The sequence below is a fragment of the Bidens hawaiensis genome, unplaced genomic scaffold (genome assembly GCF_021521415.1).
Source record: "Bidens hawaiensis isolate Kalapana, Puna unplaced genomic scaffold, B.hawaiensis_p1.1 tig00014334_1, whole genome shotgun sequence".
NCBI lineage: Eukaryota > Viridiplantae > Streptophyta > Magnoliopsida > Asterales > Asteraceae > Bidens > Bidens hawaiensis.
In genome coordinates, this window is record NW_027492232.1 from 410,675 (window position 1) to 427,001 (window position 16,327).

Genomic DNA, 16,327 nt, shown 5'->3' on the forward strand with positions numbered 1-16,327 from the left:
ATACCCGGCCCTAATCCGTGTATATATGGTATGGTTTTTAGAAATGATATATGAACCCAAACCCCACATGAGTATGCCACAATTTTTGAATACCTGGTCATATCCGAAACCGAGTATTAGAAAAAACCCGATTTATGCACCTCTATCTTAAATGTTTCATTGGGCTTTGTAGAGCCCTTAAGTCTTTATATTTGTGAGGACACGTTATTTTCTAAAGCAATATTATGTCAAGAATTGTGAAAACCGGGTGTTAGTATATAATGTTTTGTTGATTTAGTTGAAGAGAAAGTGTATAAGAAAAACGGGGTATGTATTACAGTTAAGTATTTGTAAACAAGTGTCATGTTAGTAATAATTTGATTCTAAGTAAAAAAGATAAGATAGGTATTTGAATCTAACCCCATCTCTCTCTAACCTAATAAACCGCCTCCATTCTCACTTTATCCGTCTAGCATCTTCATATTTATCTTACGTATTAGAACTGACGAAAACTACATGGCATTCCAACGACAACTTAATTGTTGGTATATCTTTCTAGGATGTATATTAGTGTTCTGGGTGCAAGTTACACGAACTATATTTTGCTATAACAAGGTTCGTGTTGGTATTTTGTTTAGGGCAACTGTTATTGCAAACCCGACTTCTGATGTAATTCTCGCAAAATAGTGTCATATGTCGATACAATTCTTTCTCTATAATTTATATGCATTTCATTTAACTTGAATAAGACTTGTCAAGGGTAATATTTGAGGCTGCATGTATTAAAACGTAAGCTTGATATGATTAATAATTTGTTATTATAGATAGTGAATTTAAAATACTCTCTTACAAGAATAGTTGATCGATATTACATCGATCGTGTAATATCACGCACATTAAGTTTGATATATGTTTTTGTTAAATACGTAAATAAAATTTAAAAGCAATTTTTTATGCTTTTGGTCTAGTGGAAGACATATCGTGAGTCTCGTGAGTCGTGACTTTATTACAAAAATGTCAAGATGCAAAAAAGCTATAATGGGCGCCTTTTAGATCCACGTGTATGGTTTAAAAACAATGTAATATCTTTATAAAAAGTCAAAATATTTGTGTTTCGTAAATACAATTTATTACGTATGGTTAACAAACTTATATGTGAAAGCTCGTCAAATATAACGGTTTGTTTTTATATTGTTGTTGTTCATATTAAGTTAATGAGGTTTAAAGGCGAGAGACTAATAATTTAGTAATATTTTTCATATCAAGAGTCTATGTTACTATTTATAGGGTAAAATAAGAAAGAAACCGATCGAAACATTTAGAAAATCATGAGAAGGTAAGTCAAGGTCAACAAAAAGGATTTGCATCATCATTAATAAGCCCTCTTAAGCTAAATGCCAACAAATCAACAAACTGAAATAAGCAGACACATAACAAAAGTTGAGGCTTTGAGCTATAACCATGTCTCGTATATAGCGCAAGTCAATATCAGTGTGTTTTGTACGTTGATAAAACACGAGATTGACTTCTACGAAGGCAGCTCCAATCTTGTCACTCGACAAAGTCAGTGGAATCTTAAGAGGAATATGTAATTCATGAATAGGCGAAGAGCACATGTAATCTTTTTAAGCTTAGCAATAGTGCGAACAAAAACACGACGCTCTGCCTTAGTACTCAATCAAGCATGTGTATCAGTGTATGTTGTGTCATATAAGTCCCCAACCAACAAGATCGGGTCCAAATAAATACATAATAAATACACAATATCATGTGGTCATTAACGATCATCTAGACAACTAGCCTAGTCAACAACATATAAGCATGAATAACACTAGAGGATGATATGTGAATCATCAAACATGTGTAATAGCACCCTTAAAGTATAATTCACAAACATTTACAACTGATTTGAAAATAATCATTGCATAACATGATGATTTGAATTCTAATTTTGGATCAAACAAATACCCACTATTGAAAAGGTTTAAAAAAAAGTTTGATACATGTGAAATATTCAATGCCAACAATAACATATAAGGCTAGACGTGAAGGAAGGGTCAATTTTATTTTTAGGCCTTGAAAGAAACTTAGCTGATCTTCACTTTCAAGTACCCGCATAATTTAAAAGGAAGCCTCCACTTGCAAGTTACAATGACAAAGAAAAACGAAAAAGACACATAATTTAAAATTTTATATTATGTATTGATCGCTCAAAGACGTTAAAAACTAGTAATTTTGCGAGGTTGGATTTTTGGATTGCCTACAATTAAACATATCAAATATTCTTAAGTTTTTGTAACTTTTTTTTAGGTGGTAAGCCTTTGTTGTAAATGCCGGGTCTGGTGTACGATGGCTATACTTGGTGGTGTTCTAGCTCCTTGCTAGAATTTTTATTAATAAAATTAAATTTTGTTAGTCGTTCAAAAAAAAGATATGAATCTCTTCGACTGGAGGACATATTTCCATAACTATATTATGTTATTATTATATTAAATAAAAGGATGCAAATCACATAAAATAACAAGTGACATTTGGTGGAATCATTATACCTAACTTTAATTTCAGAAAGATGATCGAAACCGTAAAAAGAATATACTTCCGAACTTTTTAAAGTTCCTCTTCTAGAATTTGTAATAAATTACTTTTTATAAGTGTAGTAAAGTAGAGAGGAAACTTTATTATATTCGTATCCAAATACAAATGAACATATACAAATATATATACACTAAGTGGTATAGGTGAAACCGTAAGATCATAATCAGAACATTATTTATATCCTAAATACAAAAGAACATATATATACAAGTATATATATCAAGTGGTAGATAAAACTATAATTTCATAATGAGATGTCGGCATTTATAATCATTTATAACAAGTATAAGTTTTTAATTGGTTAGTGTTTTTTTTAACTTCTATGATTGAAATACAATCATTAAAGTGGCCACCTTTTATTTTGTTTTCTCCACGTCTTGAGCAATTGCTAGTTACTTTTCATATTTTTTTTCTTTAACAAACTTTTATTAAAATAAAACAATCAGGGACACTAGGCTAGAACAACTCTAAGAGCATTGCCAACTCATTTCTTAAAATTATGTAAAGAGATTTTGTAATTATAGGATGGAGTTGTGAGTGGTTGTAAATGTAAATTATAGAGTGGAAAGATAAATGTGTGATTTTTGTAAATTTAGGAAAACTTTGTGTGCCCGTATTTATTTTTTAATATTTGTTGAATTAGTTGTGAGTATAGAATAAAGAAAACTGTAATAATAAAGGTATAAAAATATTATTTAATTAAACATAAAATAGAAATATAGTGTTTTGTAGTGTAATCATATAAATGGAGACGCGGGACGGGCTGGAAATGCTCTTAATTATAATTGAAAGTACTCTCTTAAACAAACTTTTAAAATTAATATTTTTTTCGAATTCCAATTTGCGAAATACTCGTAAATTAATCTAACATAGTAACACACAATAAATGCGATCCAATGCATTAAACAATAAAGGCTTTTGAGAAAGATAATATAAAGATAAGTTAAAACAAAAGACGTTTGCACTTATGAAGCATCATATTGAGGGCTAAAAGGTACACACTCACATTACTAAACTAAACCTATTTAGTGCAACTTTTTCCCATGTTACCATTTGATCAAAAATTTAATAAAATGCAAGACATTTTAGATTTTATAATAAAGCATAAAAGGATTCACATCTCATCATCCATATCTAATCTCACTAATAAATTTCAAGAGAGAAATGGCCAAAAAGAAGGAAAAAAAGGAGTAAACATGGCTATTTCTTTATAGTAAAGACATCAATAAAAGTGAATGTATACATTTCTTCTTAAAACTACATATGAAAACGACCAAGATCATGATGGAGCATATGCTTACACTATGAGTAGTCAAAACTCTTTACACTTGAGCATTTAGCAACACGTGACAGTAGGGGTGAGCAACATAACCATCATAACCGTTAACCGAACCAAACCGCCATAACTGAACCAATTTTAACCGATAACCGACATAACCGATAGATCGGTTTATGAATTTTTGAATACCGCAAAATACGGGTCAGTTTTGGTAAAAGTTAATTCCAAACCCCCATAAACGAACCGACCCATTAATTTAACTAACAATACGTTTGGGATTAACTTTCACCAAACATGTTGTCGAGTTATGCTATTTTGAGTTTTGATATTTTCGGTTCAATGTTTGTTATCGAATACACTTGAATTTCATTGTTAGATTATATATTGCCATTTCTTTTGAATATTTGCTATCGATATTATGAATTATATATTTCATTAGATTATGTAATGTAGTGTTTTTTAATGTTACCAAACTTTTAGGCCCAATTACGTTGTTTTGGTTTTAAACACCCCATAACCGACTCACTATAACCTTCAAAGTTGATTAACCAAAACCGCCATAACGAATCAGTTATGGTTATTCATTAACCGACATATCGGTTATGGTTATGGGTTTGGTCCAAAACCGTCCCAAACCATCACATGCACACCCCTACGTGACGGTCCAGTTAGTATTTGAGAGTTTCGTAAAAAATGGTCTAATGGTAAAATAACTCACAATTCTCATTCAATAACGTTGGTGTTAACTAAAATGTAAAAATAATAACAATAATAACGTTGGTGTAGTGGAAACATTATTGTTTAGATTTCAACTACAATATCTTCATTGCTTGATAAATAACTTTGGTGTTAACTAATAATAATAATAATAATCTTAATAAATTTAAGATTTTTCAAAATTCAAACAAATTAGAAGGTTTAGTAAGTAAACCTCACGTTTTAGACCAATGAGTGAAAGTTTAGAACAATGAGAAAAAAAATGTCTACACGCATTTTCTGTGGACAATTAAATAAAAAAGGATTTATTTTGATTTTATTAAATGAATCATGATTGAGTTTCCATATGGGCCTCTTGCGAGGAATCTTAAGGAGGGAAAAAATATTTTCTTTTCTTTTAGAGGTGATATATATTAATGTTTCGTTATAAAAAATCTAACTTAACTAGTTCACTAGTCTTACTTAAAATCAATAATTTTTTTGTTATTTGACTAAATGCTCAACAATTTGGAGAAAAATATTATGTTTACATGGTACAATTTACTATTTTGAATTAGTTATATATCAAGCACTCTCATAATAACAAGCACCCGCAATAGCACGTATAGGAATTTGACATTTTGTATATACTTATCATGAACATGCAACATACACAACTTTATTGATGATATATAAAAAAGTTGTAGGACATAAAAAAGAATCAATAAAAATATCTACGTTGTCTCGTTTATTTGTGTGGTCTTGAAGCATTTGTTTAAATTAATATATAGCATATATAGATTTCAATAGTCACATATGGACAAGTAGTAAGATATCTTGATATGTTTCATACTAGTAGTATATTTGTGAAGTTATGTTCATGGTGGTGGTATAAAAAAAAATACAATTTAAGTAGTAACTTTAAAAGTTATATCCATTGAATGTATCATCTGATTTTGAAAAAAAGTTGGCACGGTACTCCATTCTTATTTTAATAATAAAAAAAAAGTTATTCAAAACCATGTTGTATGATATAATAAGTGTAGCTTGGTGGATTTTTATAGCAATGGTTGTAAAAACCATAAAAACTCTTAAGATCATACATAATTTGCGGGTTTGGTTTATTGGGTTATTAATTAAAACCGATCATATTCACAAAACCGTATGTTCTTATCAAATACTTTTTGAACATTATCTTGATAGAAATAGAAGTTCGGAAATGTTGGATAACATATATATTGGGTATATGCTTTATCTATTTATGGTTCACATACACCATGAGAATAAAATATATAAAAAAGACATACGACTTAAAACACTAATTTACTTCAAAAGCGGTCTTTTTCATAATACTTTGATTGATAAATACAACACATACTTAAAACGTCTAATGATAAAATTCCCATAGCTATCTTGTTATTCTACTGTTTATATGATTTATGGTTATTACATAAGTGTGGCAAGAAGACACGAAGAGGCTCTACTTTACATTTATATAAAGCAATAAATATCATAGTTAATTACGGTTTAACGTTTGAGAATTTACAAATTTTGTTCTAAACGTTTGTCACGTGTTTGAATCTTAATATCGATGATAAACGTTAAATTTGTCCACTAAGTTGATTAAAAATGACTATCTTACTCATGTTTTTCATAAAACAATAGATAGTAAAGTATATAAGTCTCTAACCCGTCCCTCACACCGCACCCCACCACCACTAATTATTCCCATTATTTTATCACACCACAAATGGTCCCCTTATTATCCACTATTACTCGTTCTTTGAGTAAATCTATCAAAACTTTAGGATTTAGACCATTTGGTGGTCGACAAAACAAAGCACGAGCGACCAAAGATGACGTAAAAAGCACAAACGGCATATTTGCAATAATCGAAAGACGTCTTTTCAAGTTTCAACAACGATGCCTAGCAACTATAAGTTATAATTTCATAGGTTTAACAATCCACAACCATGATTACCTTACTTGCTCTACCAAATGTAACACCTCTATCATGTTCATTATTAATATTGAACCTAATTTGAGGACCATTAAAAATACAAACATGAGATTGATAACATCATTGTTTTCTCAGACACCTTCTCACAACCACATATACTATGTAACAGATATGGGCTTGTTGTTATTGTAAGTGGCATTCACTTGTGATTTCTCTAAACCAGCCTAGTCATATTTCGCAAGAAATATAACATGTGTGTTATATATATGGTGATATCCTACACATCCAACATACAACATACTCCACTGAGATTCTTGTGTCACCCGCCAATCCGCCATATACATATCGTCTCCTAATTATTGTTACCGTTACTATGTGATAAAAAATTTTATAACAAATAACATAACCTTTTTAAAAATATATTAACTACAATCTTAATTTTAAATTACCATAAAAACATTCCCTATAGTTATTATATTGACCGTCCATATACTATTTTACACAAATATATCACTTAATATTAAGGTTTCAAAAGTCACTAGGCATACCCTAGGCAGCCGACTGGCAAGTTGGGTGTACTCGGTGAGTACTCAAAAAGTACTCGGAAATGATAAATATAAAGAAAATTATTTTTTGTATATTATATATATATATGTCAAATATGATAAGTATAATAATATTAATAACAAAATAAATGAATATCAATATAAATAAGAGAGATACATTTTTAAATAATAAATTGTTCTAAAATTTACTAATCATTAACTGAAAGAAATTATATGCCTCTTTTAATATTGTAAAAATATAAATTATGTTTTATTTTTTAAGTCAAAATCGACCGAATTTGACCGACTAAATGTGATTCTGCTGAGGTTGATCACATTTGACCGCTTTTTAGTAACTAAGCGGGAGTTTAAGAAACTCTCATTGATAAAATACCTTGTAGCGAGTAATGTATTCAGAAAGTACTGAGTTTTATAGACCTACTTTTACAACATTGCTTAATATGAATTTAGTTTATAAAATTCTCTAAGATACTATATATTAAGAAAAGTCAAAATAAGTCATATATTCATTCATAACTAAACTCGAATAAAAATAATAAGTTTAGTCACAAGTAAAGCATGTATTCTCATTCAACATTCAACTATACTCTCATTAAGAACCCCACGGTCTAAAATGCCATTAAAGTAAGTCCCAACTCCCAAGTCAATATCCTATAATTATGCGATATACTCAAACCAGTTTAAAATCTCACCAAGTGATATTTTGAATCATTCATGAGATGTTGTCATTATGTCCCATCTGAGATGACAGCTGTCAGAACCAGAACGCGATAAATCCAGTGGGCTCCACTTCACGTGGCTTATTTGTATACACCAAGTTTGCGTACATCTGATTCACCACATGTCGCAATCTTAACCAGACACATGTCGTCATCTTGGCACCTATCAAACAAGGACCATAGTTTCTCATTGAGTGTAACCAACAATAACCTTACATATAGTAAATGTGTTATTAACTTACTATTATTTGGCAATGTTTTGAAATGAACCGAACATGTGTACACAAGTCTCTTCTAAGAAAACCGGTAATTAAAGCCAATCATGTTAAATTTATCTAATATCGACCAAATCCATTATAAGCTAACTAATTTTTCGTCCGAAACCAAATTCAAATTCGATATCGACCGAATAAAACAAATAATTTCTCTCTTTTACAACATTTATACTAGGTATAGCTGTTGTATTTGTACAGAATGATAAAGTTAAACAATAATTGTTTGTTATTCGCTTTATTCGATGATTTTTTTAGTTTGAAACTATATTCAAATTTTCTGAAACTGAAAACTGAATTACAAATTCAGTCTCGGTTTAAAAGTGAACCGGAATTCGAGTTTATATTATAGTTCAGTTTAATCGGTTTCAAACACAATAAAAAGTACTCCTAGACCCTAGTGGATGAAAGTACGTGGAAGAAAAAGAGTGGCATATATATTTATTTTAAGGTGTCAATTTTCTCATGGTCGATTTCAAACCAATTTAATCATTTACAATTGAAGTAAATTATATATTTGGTTTAAACCAAAATCGAATATGGGGAGGCCTGGGTTTAAACCTTGCTATTGCCGGTGTTTCTCCTAATAAGCAGGCAAGAAATTTTACGAGCTAATTGGTTTCCCTTCGAAACGATTTGGTGTCATCCTCAAACGTCAAACTAACTATGCCTTACGTAGAGTCATGCCACTACCCGAATACATAACCATTAAATAAATGTATTTTTTTTCAAATATTTTATTTTGAACGGCTAACAAACATAGTATGCCTAGGTACTCTGTACAGGGTGACCCAATGGCGAAACGTCACCGTCAATTGGTCTAACCCACCCATACGGAGCCCTAAGGTCCTCCATGTTATCTCCAATTCAAGGAAACCCACCTGCCAGAAGTTCCACTGCTGGTAAAACCCAGATGCCCTCAGGATCGAATTGGATCTCACAAATATCACAGTCTTCCTTCAATGAGTCACCCATTTCCCTTACAAAGTTAAATATTTTTCAAATTGTTAATCATACTAATTACGATGTAATTTTGTAAATGATAATATCTTTGAAACTTTTTTGTCACCCGATTCAAAGGTCAAAATGGATTATTCAATGCGAAAAATATTTAAATACAAACATCATACTCTCTATAATAAGATGTTTAGAAATTAGTAAATGAAAACTAGAATCTATATTTCTTAACACAATATATTTATTATTGAACTTTATGGTTATATGTGAATTGATTTTTATAAATTTACACATTTTATTATATATTTTTATTAATATGTTTACGAAAAGACATTTTTCTAACTCACACGAGCATATAACCTAGTATAGTATATTTTAGAAGTCGTTGTCGTTTGGCCCATTATAAAAAAAAAACCCGAATAAATAAACACCCATAGTGTTGTATGTTGTAACTTGTATAATTATATACTAATAGAAATAGAAATAGAAAATAACGTAAGTTTAAAATAAAACCTTATCCACATAAAGCATTTACAAAAGCTTATAAAAGCAGACCAAAACCGATCACAAAAACCCCAAATCACACATAACAAATTCCACCGGAGCCCAGCTTTAATGGCGGCACCGAAACCCTACTACCGGAGATCAAACTACCGCTACCTTTCCGGCGATATACAATCTCCACTCGTACCACCAGACTCCATGTTCGAGCTAGACGAATCCGACATCTGGAACGTCACCACGCCGTCGCCGGACCTCCGAAAACCCGTTCCGACTCACCGGATCTCTAACAAACCATCACCGGAGGCAATTAATCGAATGGCGTCGTCGTTGCCGGTCAACGTACCGGACTGGTCAAAGATACTGAAGGAAGACTACGGTCAGAACCGGAGGAGGTATGAGGATTCCGATGAGATTGACGACGGCGTTGGTGACCGGATTCCTCCGCATGAGTTTGTGGCGAGGCAGATTGCGACGTCGTTTTCGGTACATGAAGGAATTGGGCGGACTTTGAAAGGAAGAGATTTGCATAGGGTTAGGAATGCTATTTGGGCCAAAACCGGGTTCCAGGATTAATAATAATAATAATATTATTATTATTATCATTATTAATTATTATTAATTAACCAGTTTTGTTGAATTAGATTAGTGTACACTATAAACATTAAACAACAATTGAGGCAGAGTTTTGTTTTGGTTACTAATTAAACAGTTTTTTTTTGTTACACTTTTTGGTTTTTATAGTTTCGAGTTTTTTGGTTAATGTAATTTTGGAATTTTGAGTGGAAATGAAGAGAAATAAATTTTGTTGTTATGATTTCATAAGGGTCGTTTATTCAAACATCACTCTCAGAGTGTGTTAAAAACTCTATACGGTTTGTATATGGGTTATACGAGTCGTATAGATCTCAAATGACTAACTAATGTACGGATGGTAGCTTTTCTGGTCTATATGGGTTGTATAGTTCCTATACGAGTCGTATATGCTTCAAACACCTGACACTCTTCATCACAAAAGGAAACAAAAAAATTACACATATATGGCTCGTATAACCCTTATACGAGCCGTATAGACGCATATGGTATTCATATAAAATATGGTGTATGAATAATATGCCTTTCCTAATTCATTCACTGTTCGTTCTACTTTTGGTTCTACTTTTTAGAGTTGATGAATGAATGGCTGAATCTTTGAATAATTGGACACAAGCGCCTAAAGTTGAACAGCGAAGCATCGAGAAATTGTTTGGAAATGAATTGGTGGGGTTGATATTTTTGATAACAAACGCGTTGCCTTTTATTTTTCTTTTTTTTTTAAAACATTAAAGAACCAAACACCCGGGATCATAAAGACAAATTGTTCACCGAAGAACAAAATGGGGAGACCCGTCCCATCTACCAATCCAAAAGAAAACCCACAACTAAAAAGCTCACCGGCTCAACCCATAACAAAATGCTTAACATCCTCACGTAATGAAACTAGACTATCGCTAGACCAATTTGAAATTTTAAACAATCTGAATGCCCTTAGCGACACGGTAAGAAGCGAAGAATAACCACCTGCGTTTCTAAAAGAAAAACAACTACTAGAATAAAGGAAATAACTTAAGTCTAGTTTGAGTTCAATTAAATGAAGAGAGCATGATATCATCCAAGTCTTTGGTGAAATTCGAGTCTCCTTCCTTAACAATAAAAAATTCCGATTTTTCCATATCAACAAAATTGTGGAGTTAGCCAAAGTTGCCTAGATTTTGTTTCTCTTTTAGCACACTAACAGATCTTTAACCATGTAAGAGAAGTCGAGGTAGTTGACCTCCTGTTTGTTAGAAGCACAAATCAGAAATCACAAGTATAACGCGGGAACAATGAATACAAAAGGGGTAAACTTTTTTTGACTTGTGACAAAAGAAAACCAATTATTATTGAATGTTACAACATTTAAATTCAGCAACTTTTTTCACATGATATATCAAGATTTGATAAGTGCAGTTATTTTAAAAGGTTGAAACTGATTCGATCTATATAACTCAAATTAGTCCTAGCCAGAGCTTCTAAACAAGTTGTGATCCAAGGGTTAGGGTAAAGCTGTGTATGACGTTTGTCACATGATCAGGTCGATTATATCATTTCCGTTCATAGCTTTTGGGTTTCGGGTTAGTTAGATCTTTTAGTTAAGAAATTTTTGTTTCCTTTACATCGGTTCAATTGTGAGTTTATTAGCTTTTAGATCAATTATCATACTTAAAATGTATCTAATGTATCTAAGCAAAGATTATTTTGCAAATTTCTTTTTATTGAAACGGTTTATTTCACTTTTAAATGTAAACAAGAAAAATACCATATTACTCATTTATTCCAGTGTGGATATATTAATAGTTTTGATATGTTCGAAGATGTCAGTGGAAGGTTGTCGATCCCCACCCCCCCCCCCCCACCCCACCGCGCGCAGAGAGTGGGTCCTATGCTTTACTATTGTGCACACTTGCGACCTCTTTCCTCCACCCAAATCATCTTTCTCCACCTTACTTACCACATGCAACCCTTCTATATCTATAGATAAAAGTGATAGCCACAAGTAACTAAAACTCACCCGAAGGATTTCCATTGACTAACACCGAAGATCTTGCCAATTCAACATGCGTTTTATTTTCTTCTTTCGGTAACCAATTGTCTACATTGTGCCTTACTGCAAATCCGAAATCTTCATATGTACTTATGTGCTTTGCATATGTTATGGTAAAATATATTGTTATCTACCTTGATTTAGTTGCTTATGATTAAGGGAATGTTTGGGGACGAGCTTTTAGGAGATTTGAAGGTTTCTGTGAAACAATATGTTGTTTGGACATGACACATTTAAGCTTTTATTTAGGAAAAAGAAAAATAGCTCCCAAACACTCCTAAGAAAAAGCTACTTGTAGTTTGACAATCAATTACCCAAACACCTTTCATATAACCGTGTTTACTATTTGAGGTTTTATGCCTAACATTTCAAAACAAATAAAAGCTAAGGCAATACGGGTCTCTTTTGGATAGGAATGTTTCATTTCCATGATTATTGCTCCACTCAAAGATCACACACTTCACTTTTCAACCGAAAATGTTGGCTTTTTACACTCCAAATTACCTTTTATAAATATGGGTCTCTTTTACTCTTTTATAATCCAGAACGAATTTACATAGCACGTCAAATCGTAAACACACAAAAACATAATATTAAACAACTCCCAATATATTATAAAGAAAATATTATTCAAAAATCCTTATTACACATGACTTGTGTTTCTCTTGATAACCTCTAACTCGGTTGCATCTCATGTGATCTATAACAATAACTCGGTTTATAAAAATTTACCCTAATTCGTTGCCAAGACATTATCTATTTTAGTTATAATATTAGGAAAGAAAGCGTAATTAGGTTACATAACCAACTATAACTTACTTGTCAATATCGGTCCCTCAAGTTTACAGACTTGTGACTTGAAGTCGAAATTGCGAACACAAAATTCTTATTTTGCAATAGAATGTTATTTAAAATGTAATGTCTTTATATCTGGTTATATGCCTCCAAAAAATACCTTGGTTCCATGTTTAGTAACACTGTCATTTGGGCTTTTTGGACAGTGGCAAAACATGACACAAGTGCATCTAGAGGGGCAGAAAAAACCCGAACCAGGAACCGGACCCGAAATAAAAACCCGGAACCGGTTTTTTTAATACCCGGGTTTTTAATACCCGAACCCGTACCCGACCCTACCCGTAGGGTACGGATAGGGTATGCATTTCGGTACTAAAACCCGAACCCGAACCGGACCCGATTTGTTCCCGGTATTACCCAAAAACCCGAACCCGTTTCATACCCGGAACAAGGTATTTCCAAAACCCGAAACCGGGTATTTCAAATACCCGATGTATACCCGAAAAAATCCAATCTATACCGAAAAAAACCGGGTATTACCGAAAAAATACCCTAAAAAGTGCAACGTTTTAAAAAATCCAATCTATACCCGAAAAATACCTGAAAAAAAGCCCGAAAAAACCCACAAATAAGGTTTTTTCAATACCCGAAAATAGGGTATTCAAATACCCGGTTTTAACGTACCCGGTTTTATACCCGACCCGAACCCGATGCATAGGGTATGGTTTTTAGAGGCAATACCCGGACCCGAACCCGACCCGGTTTTTACCAATACCTGGTCATACCCAAACCCGATTCCATACCCGAACCCGGGTATTTGAAAAACCCGATTTGTGCACCTCTAAGTGCATCTAGTGAACCAGACGACAATGATCAACATGAACAAATTAGAATTGCACGGGCCCTTTTGAGTTATAAATTAAAGAAAAAGACTGGAACCGCCACGGACCAATGGTTATACTATTCTTGAATTGAGCCCAACATATGGTTCATTCTTATTGTTTAGTGTTTACTCAGGCTGGGCCACTGATCCAGCCATATATTCCATGGGCTGGGCCATGTCAACTACTTTGTTATGGAATATAATTCAAAAGTTGTACCCTTCAAAAAATATTTACTTAATTTTTTAATAGTGTTAAACTACCCTTAACACCCGATTGAGTCTTCTAGAGACGAGATGCCAACCTCCACACTGATTTTAACACTTTAAACCTGACTCACTAGAAACCATCAAAAAAGAAACCTATTACAATGATAAATAATATAGAGTTTAGAGCATTTTTGAACCGTTCCCTGTAAATATGTGAGTGAGTTTTGTAATATATATGATATGATGTTGAGTGTTTGTGAGTAGAGGAGAGATAAAATGTTGTACGGGAATTTTAAATTTGGGGTTACGTTGTTTATACCGTATAACGGTTTTAATACTTTCTTAAAGTGATTGTGAGCGAATGAAAGAGAAGATAATACATTGTATAAAAACTTAAAAAGTATAATTGTAAAGTTTGTTATCAACAGTCATAGGTTGTACACATATCCAAAATGAATATCTAGATGGAACAAGACTCAGCTGATTTACACGAACGGTCTCTATCCCTACGTACTGGTCATAAATTGATGTGACCAGAGTACAAATATTATACCACAACGTACAACCATGTTGGTTCCTTTTAGGGATTGTTGAGTTGACATCACCGAACAACCCTAATTAAACCTAACAAGAACATGAATCACTACTCACTAGTATCATCATTAATCATTGAGCCTTGAGATACTGTTCACTTCAACCCGGTTTGTTTCCGACCAAACCAGGAACTAGGTGAAATATTGATATAGTCTTATTATTCCTGTTTCTCAATATTTATCCATAAGTCTTTTTATATATAAAGATCTTTTAAACTACTTAAAACGAATACAAAATATAGTATCTTTTTAGGTAAGTATATAATTGTGCTCTAATAAAGGTCTTATGTTTGAATCTTATTTTCATTGGTTTCTTATCATAATTTCTTGAATGTTACATGCCCAACAAACTATGTAATTTATTCATCTCATTTATTAGTAAGGTTTTCACGGGGTACTGTAAGTTTGTCGGTAAGGGGTTTTGATTAACTATTGTTTCCGACTCCTTTCCTTTTGTTCATGTTCCATTTTACTACTGTATTTTATGTTAAGATTGTGCAAAATGCTCCCAATAATCTAATATCGAACTGTTTTGAAGGATTTTGGTGTTATAGAACAATCGGCATTGCGCGTTTTAGAACCAATATTATATTGAGTTTCGTGAAAACAAAATAGACACCAAATTGTATTTCAATACAAAAAAGGGTAAAGCTAAAGAGAAAAAATAGTTTACTTTTCTTTCTGGAATCTGGCTCTTTAAAATTCTCTTATCAATCAAATATCTTAATTCCTAAATATTTTTAATTAACTACTGTAATTTAAAATTTTTTAAATAATGCACCATACAATTAATATTTTTTTTAAATATATATATATATGTGTTATTATTTTGTAAAATATGGTAGAAAAATAGAGGGTTACAAAGTGTGAAATACAAGCAAAGGACGAAAGAGAAAGAAACAAAACCCAAAGACACACACACACCGAGAGTGAGCGTGTCAGTGTGTGCGGTTGGCTCACATTCACATCCCATGGATGGGTCCAACTCTCCACTTGATGACATGAGCCCATCAGCCTCAACATAACAAAAGGGAAAAAGATAGGGTTATTTTCAATTTAATTTATTTAACAATAATTATCAAATCATTTAATCTATTAATATAATATTACATATTATTATATTATTATGAATCATTTTTATTTTTATTTTTGAAAGCAAAATTCGAATTTTATAAGGGAACATCACTGGACTAATTGGTTATGTGTTTCTAACTAATCGTATTAATTTGAGTTTAAAGAGAAGATATTGTTTTTTTAAAAGAAATACAAGCATGTTAGTAAATTTCCTTCACTCTACATATTTACACAGCGGCATTGGCTAAATACAATAGCGATTAGCGAAACTTACATAGGTGGTAAAACATGCATACAGTTGTACAGTAAATGGTAAACACACACATACACAAATAGGAGGTGGTAACATATATTGGCGTATAAAGACTGGTAAGCACAATCATTAAAAACGTGAGAGTTTGAACTTTAAACTATGTTTAGCAAAACCATTATACAACATTTGCGAGCCCTCTTTAAAATGAGCGATTGGAACGACTTGTAATTCGTTTGTAAATATTTAAAAACTTGATGAAATTCAATCGAAGATAATTTGGGTTGAGATTACTTGCTCAAATAAAATTTTGGCATGAGCTGGAATTAAACATAGTTAATTCTTTAATTCTCTTGAATAAACTTATCTTCTTAGGCT

General features: G+C 32.1%; 1 pseudogene; it reads left to right on the top strand.

The window, feature by feature from the left end:
- The first annotated feature begins 9,566 nt into the window (after positions 1–9,566).
- LOC143546331 (protein S40-4 pseudogene) lies at positions 9,567–10,341 on the top strand (annotated as a pseudogene).
- Positions 10,342–16,327: the final 5,986 nt, after the last annotated feature.